The sequence below is a fragment of the Macaca nemestrina genome, chromosome 20 (genome assembly GCF_043159975.1).
Source record: "Macaca nemestrina isolate mMacNem1 chromosome 20, mMacNem.hap1, whole genome shotgun sequence".
In the NCBI taxonomy this organism is placed as follows: Eukaryota; Metazoa; Chordata; class Mammalia; order Primates; family Cercopithecidae; genus Macaca; species Macaca nemestrina.
The window spans coordinates 15,574,382-15,584,700 of NC_092144.1; positions in this window are offsets into that span (position 1 = coordinate 15,574,382).

Consider the following 10,319-nt stretch of genomic DNA (forward strand, 5'->3'; position numbering starts at 1 on the left):
TGCAAGTCCGCTTCTGGGGGGCTGCCACGTGTCCCCAGCTTTTGTCGGGGCCAGCATCCCCTGCTCCCACCCACATTTCCAGGTCCTACAACTCCTGTGGCCCTTCCCCAATCCCACATCTTTGCACAGGCTCTTCCTTATGCCAAAAAGCCCTTCCTGTGTGTCCGTGGGGCAGATGCCAGTCCGCCCCCCGAGGCCTGGCTCCAGCATCACCTCCACTGGGAAGCCTGCCCTGATTCCCATAGAAGCACCCCAGCCTGCCCTGTGCCAGCTTGGACCTCACAGGGTGGCAGGCTCCTCCATCCCACTAGGCTGGGCAACAGCAAAGAGGGGTGCTGAATGACTCGGGGGACCTGGTTGACAAAGGGTCAGGACCGTGAAGGGGACAGTGGTTTTACTCCCCTGTCACAGTCAGAGAGAGCAACACACAAAATCCAAGGCTTCGTGGGATGACAGAATTTCTGACCCCAAGGCTAAGATGATGCTGGGTAGAGTGTGCAGCATGTGGTGTAGACGGGACTTGGATCCGCTGGCCCCAGCTGCCTGGAGATGCTGGGTAGAGCATGTAGTGTGCAATGTAGACAGGATTCAGAGTCCCTCAGCCCTGACTACCCCTACCTCTGCCCCTTGCCCCTGGCCATGGCCCTGGGCACACACCTAGCCCTCTCTGAGCCACAGCTCCCTCCCACCAGGGCTGGTGAGAAAAGTAAACCGAGAGTGCTGTTTCCTGCCACCCTGCTAGGCGCTCAGCCTCCCTCCACCCGCATCCTCTCGAGTGGGTAGAATCCCAACTGGGGACCCTCTGGCAGGGTCCGGGAGCTGGCACGCGAGCAGGCACTCGGGCTCGGCTGTCCGTCCGTCTGCGGGACACTCTCTGAGATACGCGGCTCTAGATGGGCACAGTCATTCAGGAAACAGCGCCTCACCCACCGAATGCCAGGCGCCACTCCGCAGGCTGCTGTAATTCCACAGGCTGCCTCCTGAATTGCCCTCCGCTTTCAACCTTGACCCCAGGTTGGCCTTTCTGGGGACTGTCCCAAGATCGAGAGACACACTTCACAGCCAAGCCCTGTCTGCAGCCTCAGAGCTATGAGATGCTCCAGCTCCAGGGAAAAAGCTCAGGAATCAGAAGTCTGGCCAGCCTCATCCCACTCCTCTTGGCTTTAACGTAACTCAGAGGCACCAATCCTGGCTCTTGGGACAGAATTCTCCACATTCCCAGTGTGTTTCCGTTGAACCCCAAACCACAAACACATCCTGACATCTCATTTCCTCAGCGTGCCCTGGTGGTGACTCGGGCCACCTTGCCGGGGGCTCATTTTGAGTCATACAGAGATTTGTCGAAGGAAGGGTTTCTCAACTCAGAAGTTGGAGACCGTTCCCACCCACCTCTCTCGCTGCATCTGTACAAGAATTGCTGGCGGGGCTGCTATTCCCTGATGCTTGGATCTGAGCTCTCGGTGACTCGGGAGGCACTGGCCCGGGGCCCTGGACAAATCTAAGCTCAGTTCCTCATGTCACCACTGTCAATCTCAGGCACGGAAAGGCGGCTCTCAGCCTCTTTCCTCCTCTGTAGAGCTGGGCTCTTAGCAGCTCTCTTGGCCGGGCTGTCTCTAATGGATGGAATCTGGGCTATGCCTGGCACATAGTAGGTGCTCAGTGAAGGAATGCTGGCCAGTAGTAAGAGGGAGACAGGGCTGGGCATGATGATGTGTACCTGTGGTCCCAGCTACTTAGGAGGCTGAGGCAGAAGGATCCCTAGAGGCCGGGAGGTCACGGCTGCAGTGAGCTGTGATTGCACCGCTGCACTCCAGCCTGGGCAACATCTTGTCCTTAAAACAATGATAATAACTTATTGAACTCCTGACCTCAGGTGATCCACCTGCCTCGGCCTTCCAAAGTGCTGAGATTACAGGCATGAGCCACTGTGGCCTAATAATAACCTCTAAAAAATTAATCTAAATATAATTTCTAGGCTGGGTGCAAAGACTCTTGCCTGTAATCCCAGCACTTTGGGAGGCTGAGGCGGGCGGATCACCTGAGGTCAGAATTTTTGAAACCAGCCTGGCCGACATGGCGAAACCCTCTCTCTACTTAAAAAAATGATAATAATAATTAGCCGGGCATGGTGGTACATGCCTGTAGTCCCAGCTACTGGGGAGGCTGAGGCAGAAGAATTGTTTGAACCCAGGAGATGGACGTTGCAGTAAGTGGAGATCATGCCACTGCACTTCAGCCTGGGCAACAGAGAGAGACTCTGTCTCTAAATAAATAAATGAGAGAGAGAGAGAGAGAGAAAATCCAAGGAAACAAGCCCATTCATTCTACTTAATTCTGCTGGTCTCTGGGAGGCAGGTTGGGGATGAAGAAATTCCATGTTTTGGGAGAATCCTGACGTCGCCAGTGACCGCCGCACCAGGAGCTAACTTCAGCACAGGTGGAGGGAGGGTGTCCGCGTACAACCTGACCTTGAACTGGGCCTTTCTCAAATGGAAATGTGCATCTCCTTTGGTGCTTTTTTAAGTGGGAGAGGTCCCTGAAAGATTGTTGCCTGGAGGAAAAGTTTTGGTAATTAGCTTTTATTGTTGTTTGCTTGCTTAAGAAACAACTGGGGGCCCAGAGCAGTGAGTGGCTCTTGCCTGTAATCCCAGCACTTTGGGAGGCCGAGGCGGGCGGATTACTTGAGCCCAGGACTTCCAGACCAGCCTGGACAACAAAAATTGGCCAGGCATGGTGGAGTGCACCTGTAATCCCAGCTACTCGGGAGGCTGAGGCGGGAGGATCACTTAAACCCGGGAAGCAGAGGCTGCAGAGAGCCAATATTGCTCCACTGCACTCCAACCTGCTGGGTGACAGAGTGAGACTGTCTCAGAAAACAATTGGAATGTTCATCAAAGCACTATTCATAACAGCCAAAAAGTAGAAACAACCCAAATATCCATTAGAGAATGAATAAGAAAACTGTGATCCATCCACACAATGGATCAGCCATGAAAAGGAATGAAGCGCTGATCCATGCTACAATGTGGATGAGCCCCAAAAACATGCTGAGTGAGAGAAGCCAGACACAAAAGCCCACATAGTGTGAGATTCCATTGATATGAAATGCCCAGAACAGGCAAATCCATAGAGACAGGAAGCAGATGAGTGGCTGCCAGGGGCTGGGGAAGGAAAATGGGGAGTGGATGCTGATGGGGACAGGGTCTCCTCTTAGGGGACGCAAATGTTCTGGAATTAGACAGAGGTGATGGTTGCACAATATTGTGAATGCACTAAATGCCACTACATTGTACACTTAATGGTTTGTTTCATGTTATATGAATTTCAGCTCAATTTCAAGATTTAAAAAAAAGCAATCCAGAATAAGTTGCTTCTGTTGTAAAACGTTACTTTTTTTTTTCAGAGGGAGTCTTGCTCTGTAGCCCAGGCTGGAGTGCAGTGGTGCAATCTCGGCTCATTGCAATCTCCACCTCCCAGGTTCAAGTGATTCTCCTGCCTCGGCCTCCTGATTAGCTGGGATTACAGGTGCCCGCCACCATGCCTGGCTAATTTTTGTATTTTTAGTAGAGACAGGTTTCACCATGTTGGCCAGAAGGATCTCAAATGCCTGACCTCAAGTGATCCACCCGCCTCAGCCTCTTAAAGTGCTGGGATTACAGGCGTGAGCCACCACGCCCAGCCATGTTACTATTTTTAATACAATTCTTCTGTCAATAATGTTTGGACCAAGTATCCATTGATGAATGGATAAAATGTGGTCTATCTAACCAGAAAATGGAATAGCATTCAGTTTTAAAAAAGAAGGAGATTCTAGGGCCGGGCACGGTGGCTCATACCTGTAATCCCAACACTTTGGGAGGCCGAGGCGGGCGGGTCACGAGGTCAGGAGTTCGAGACCAGCCTGGCCAACATGATGAAACCCCATCTCTACTAAAAATACAAATTTAGCAGGGCATGGTGGTGTGTGCCTATAAACCCAGCTACTCGGGAGGCTGAGGCAGGAGAATTGTTTGAACCTGGGAGGCGGAGGTTGCAGTGAGCCAAGATCGCGCCATTACACTTCAGCCTGGGTGACAGTGCGAGACTACAACTCAAAAAAAAAAAACTAGGAAAGATTCTGACACATGCTCCAACAGGAATTATCCTAAGTGAAATACGCCAGACACAAAAAGAGAAATACTGTATGAGTCCACGCATCAGATTCATAGAGACAGGAAGTAGAATGGTGGGTGCGAGGGGCTGGGGGAGGAGGAAATGGGGAATGAGTATTTAGTGGGGGCAGAGTTTCAGTTTTACAAGCTGAAAAGAGCTCTGCCGCGTAACATGAGTGGACTGGGGTGAGCCGTGAGGACTGGAGGGCCCTGAGACAAGAGAAAGGATGACAGTTCCAAGGCTTCAAACAGATGCTCTGAGAGAACCAGTCCTCAGAAAGGCTGAGAATCCCTGGAATTTTTCCTGGGCTGGAAGGGATCTGCTCTGTAGCTTAAAGGCCTTGGCCAAGGGCCTGAAGACCCACCCATCTTTCAGGCCTGGAGCACTCCAACCCCTCAAATTTAAATACAGGCGCTTTCTACGCATGAGTGCCAAACCATTTCCAGTAAGTCTCATTGTCAGCTATAAAAATAACCACCGTCGAAGCAGAGACAAGCTCGTGATGCAGCCAGGCAGTGCCACAGAGAGGCAATGGCATCTGTCCCCGTCAAATGGAAAGTCCCCTGGCCAAGCCCCTGAATTCAAGCGAACATCTTGGTCTTGGATGTGACCACCTGAACGGTCATCGAGAAAGTGCTTGGTCCATAGAAGGCACCCAGGACACTTGAGCCCCCGTCTCTCCCATGACTTTTGTATAATGGCACGGAATGGAGACGCAGGGCTGGGACTTCCCCTCCATCACACCGGTTTCTTTTACAAGGGGATTCCATTCCTATAATGAGGAATAATGTAGTAGCTTAGTTAACACAGACAGAGCCGCACCTCAGTCGGTTCTTGGGTAGTAGAGCTAGAATATACAAGCCCTGCTTGAAGAGCCCAAAGCAGTCCCTGGATAGTAACCATAGCTTTAGTATGGGCTGGGCGCGGTGGCTCATGCCTGTAATCCCAGCACTTTGGGAGGCCGAAGCAGGCAAATCACAAGGTCAGGAGTTCGAGACCAGCCTGGCCAACATAGTGAAAGCCCGTCTCTACTAAAAATACAAAAAAAATTAGCTAGGCATAGTGGTGGGCGCCTGTAATCCCAGCTACTCGGGAGGCTGAGGCAGGAGAATTGCTTGAACCCGGGAGGCAGAGGTTGCAGTGAGCTGAGATCGTGCCACTGCACTCCAGCCCGGGTGACAGTGAGACTCCATCTAAAATAATAATAATAACACCCATCTGAATGAACAATAACAAAACCAGTACCACTGGCTGGGGGGCGGAAGTGGGGTTGTGGAGAATTGCTCAATGGTACAGAGTGTCAATTTTGCAAAAGGGAAAAGCTCTAGAGATCTGTTGCAGAGTGGTGTGAATATATTTAACGTTAGTGAACCACGCACTTAAAAGTGGTTTAAAAGAAAAAAGTGGCTAAAGTGGTAGCATGCACCTATAGTCCCAGTTACTCCAGACACTGAGGCGGGAGGATTGCTTGAGCCTAGGAGTTTGAATCCAGCCCGGGCAACGTAGTGATACCCTGTCTCTAAAAAAAAAAAAAAAAAAAAGAATAAAAATTTTTATAAATTAAAAATAAACTTAGGCCAGGCACGGTGGCTCATGCCTGTAATCCCAGCACTTTGGGAGGCAGAGGCGGGTGGATCACGAGGTCAGGAATTTGAGACCAGCCTGCCCAATGTGGTGAAACCCCGTCTCTACTAAAAAATACAAAAATTAGCCGGGTGTGGTGACGCGCGCCTGTAGTCCCAGCTACTCGGGAGGCTGAGGCAGGAGAATGGCATGAACCCAGGAGGCAGTGCTTGCAGTGAGTGGAGATCATGCCACTGCACTCCAGCCTGGGTGACAGAGCAAGACTCTGTGTCAAAAAAATAATAATAACAAAAAAATAATAAAAATAAATTTAGGCCAGGTATGGTGGCTCACACCTGTAACCCCAACACCTTGGGGGGATCCTTTGAGCTTAGGAGTTTGTGACCAGCCTGGGCAATGTAGTGAGAGCCTATCTCTAGAAAACATACAAAAATTAGCCAGGCATGGTGCAGCGTGCCTGTAGCGCCAGCTATTCAGAAGGCTGAAATGGGAGGATCACTTGAGCTTGGTGGGTGAAGGCTGCAGTGAGCCGAGATTGCACCACTACACTCCGGCCCGGGCGTCAGAGTGAGACCCTATCTCAATAAATAAATACATATATAAAATAAAATAAATGAATACATTTTTAAATGGTTAAAATGGTAAGTTTCATGTTTTTTTTATCATAATAATAATAATTATTATTATTTTTGAGACAGAGTCTTGCTCTGTCACCCAGGCTGGAGTGCAGCGGCACAATCTTTGCTCACTGCAACCTCCACCTCCCAGGTTCAACCACCTCCCAGGTTCAAGCGATTTTCGTGCTTCAGCCTCCCAAGCAGCTGGGATTACAGGTGTGTGCCACCTCGCCCCACTAATTCTTTTTTTTTTTTTTCTTTTTCTTTTTTTTTTTTTTGAGGCAGAGTCTCGCTCTGTCGCCCAGTCTGAAGTGCAGTGGCCGGATCTCAGCTCACTGCAAGCTCCGCCTCCCGGGTTTACGCCATTCTCCTGCCTCAGGCTCCCGAGTAGCTGGGACTACAGGCGCCCGCCACCTCGCCTGGCTAGTTTTTTTTGTATTTTTTAGTAGAGACGGGGTTTCACCATGTTAGCCAGGATGGTCTCGAGCTCCTGACCTCGTGATCCGCCCGTCTCGGCCTCCCAAAGTGCTGGGATTACAGGCTTGAGCCACCGCGGCCGGCCTACTAATTCTTGTATTTTTAGTAGAGATGGGGTTTCTCCAGATTGGCCACGCTGGTCTCAAACTTCTGGCCTCAAGTGATCCTTCCGCCTAGGCCACCCAAAGTGCTAGGATTACGGGTGTGAGCCACTGAACTTGGCCATAATTTAAAAATTTTAATTAAAAAAAAAAAACAAAACCCAGCCGGGCGCAGTGGCTCACACCTGTAATCCTAGCACTTTGGGAGGCTGAGGCGGGCGGATCACGAGATCAGGAGATCGAGACCATTCTGGTTAACACGGTGAAACCCCGTCTCTACTAAAAATACAAACAATTAGCTGGGCGTGGTGGCAGGCGCTTGTAGTCCCAGCTACTCGGGAGGCTGAGGCAGGAGAATGGTGTGAACCCGGGAGGCGGAGCTTGCAGTGAGCCGAGATTGCGCCACTGCACTCCAGCCTGGGCGACAGAGCGAGACTCCGTCTGACAAAAAAGAAAACCCACTACTACTGTTTCTACTACTTTACTTGAGCATCTAGAATATGCCCTGAGGGATAGCTGTTATACCGCCTTCCTTTTTTTTTTTTTTCTTTTTGAGACGGAGTCTCAGTCTGACTTGACCAGGCTGGAGTGCAGTGGCCGGATCTCAGCTCACTGAAAGCTCCGCCTCCCGGGTTTACGCCATTCTCCTGCCTCAGCCTCCCGAGTAATTGAGATTACAGGCACCCGCCACCATGCCCAGCTAATTTTTGTATTTTTAGCAGAGACAGGATTTCACCATGTTGGCCAGTCTGGTCTCGAACTCCTGACCTCAGGTGATCCACCTGCCTCGGCTTCCCACAGTGCTGGGATTACAGGCATGAGCCACCGCGTCCTGCCAATGACCTCTATTTTATAGATGAAGAAGAATGGGGACTCCAAGTAGTGATTTGAGCTCCCCAAGGTCACACTCTCCAGGGTTGAAGCTGTCTTCACACCAACTCTGACTCAAGGCTGTGCCTTTTCCAAGATGCATGTTGCCTCCCCATGGCTTCAATATCTTGTTTGGTCTACCTTAGGTGAAAAGAAGCCACAGGTATCTTGCTCCGGGATCTAGAACCGGAAAAGAAACCAGGGTTCTGGTCCACCACGTTGTTCTCTTAGAACAAGGATCCTCGTTTCCTTTAAAAAGTGTGTTTGTAGTTGAACAATTGCTATGTCTTGTCTTGAGTCTTTTTTTGGCTCTTGTAGTGGAAATTCTGCCCTTTGTCCTTAGTACAAAGAAATAATGTTCATCACAGACCAGGATCTCAAAATCCTTATGTTTCTGGCCTCAGAAAGCACTCTCTCCCCCAGGCAAAGGTTAATGTAGGAATACCAATGGAAAGTCACAGAATTGCTCACTTATTAAACTAGTGTTTCTTGCAATGGTGTTTTAAAAGTTTATAAGAGAGATATTATTGATATATAACATATTGATATAGTTACACATTGTTGATATATTATTGAGACATTATATTAGGGGAGTTTTTTGTTGTTTTTAGAGTTGGGGTCTTGCCCTGTTGCTCAGGCTGGAGAGTAGTGGTGCCATCATAGCTCACCTCAGCCTCGAACTCCTGGCCTCAAGTGATCCTTCTGCCTTAGCCTCCCAAAGTGCTGGGATTACAGGCATGAGTCACTGTGCCCGGCCTGTATATGAACTAGCATTTCCCCCTTAACTATGAAATTAAGGTTATCAAGAGTGAGCGAAATATTTTAGATAAAGATGAGGCTCACAAGATAATGTTTATTCAATTTTTCTTTTTTTATTATCTGAGATCCTAAAATATGTGTCTTTTTTTTTTTTGAGACAGAGTCTCACTCTGTTGCCCAGGCTGGAGTGCAGTGGCGGGATCTCGGCTCACTGCAAGCTCTGCCTCCCGGGTTCACGCCATTCTCCTGCCTCAGCCTCCCGAGTAGCTGGGACCACAGGCGCCCACCACCACACCCGGCTAATTTTTTTTTTTTTTTTTTTTTTTTTTTTTTTTTAGTAGAGACAGGGTTTCACTGTGTTAGCCAGAATGGTCTTGATCTCCTGACCCCGGGATCCGCCAGCCTCTGCCTCCCAAAGTGCTGGGATTACAGGTGTGAGCCACCACGCCCGGCCAAATATGTCTTTTTAGAGACTTGAAAAATCATCTTAAGGACTTTTAGAGCTAGAAAGGTCTTCACTGGGCCAGCTGTGGTGGCTCACACCTGTAATCCCAGCACTTTGGGAGGCCAAGGCAGGCAGATCACTTGAGGTCAGGAGTTTGAGACCAGCCTGGCCAACATGGTGAAACCCTATCTCTACCAAAAATACAAAAATTAGCCGGGCGTGGTGGCAGGCGCCTGTAATCCCAGCTATTCGGGAGGCTGAGGCAAGAGAATCACTTGAACCCGGGAGGCAGAGTTTGCAGTGAGCCGAGATTGTGCCACTGCACTCCAGCCTGGGTGACAGAGTGACACTCTGTATCAAAAAAAAAAGGAAGGCGGCCGGGCGCGGTGGCTCAAGCCTGTAATCCCAGCACTTTGGGAGGCCGAGACGGGCGGATCACCAGGTCAGGAGATCGAGACCATCCTGGCTGACACCATGAAACCCCGTCTCTACTAAAAATACAAAAAACTAGCCGGGCGAGGTGGCGGGCGCCTGTAGTCCCAGCTACTTGGGAGGCTGAGGCAGGAGAATGGCGTAAACCCGGGAGGCGGAGCTTGCAGTGAGCTGAGATGCGGCCACTGCACTCCAGCCCGGGCTACAGAGCAAGACTCCGTCTCAAAAAAAAAAAAAAAAGGAAAAAAGAAAGGTCTTCAGTGGTTGTCTGGTGGTCCAACCTCCTTGGCCAAATGAGAAAATTGAGGTGCACAGAGGTTAGGCCCGAGGTCATGAATAGAGAGCACCCCTGCACGTTAGTCAGAAAGGAAATCAGGCTGGGCACGGTGGCTCACACCTGTAATCTCAGCACTTTGGGAGGCTGAGGCGGGAGGATTGCTTGAGGCCAGGAGTTCAGACCAGCCTGGCCAACACAGAGAGACCTCATCTCTATGAATTTTTTTTTTTTTTTTTTTTTTTGAGACAGAGTCTCACCCTGTTGCCCAGGCTGGAGTGCAGTGGTGCGATCTCGGCTCACTGCAACCTTTGCCTCCCCATTCAAGCAATTCTCCTGCCTCAGCCTCCCGCGTAGCTGAGACCACAGGCACACGCCACCATGCCCAGATAATTTTTTGTATTTTTAGTAGAAATGGGGTTTCACCATGTGGGTCAGGCTGGTCTTGAACTCCTGACCTCACATGATTCACCTGCCTCGGCTTCCCAAAATGCTGGGATTACAGGCATGAGCCACTGTGCCTGGTCAATTTTTAAAAAGTAGCCGGGCATGGTGGCGCATGCCTGTGGTTTCAGCTACTCAGGAAGCTGAGGTAGGAGGATGGCCTG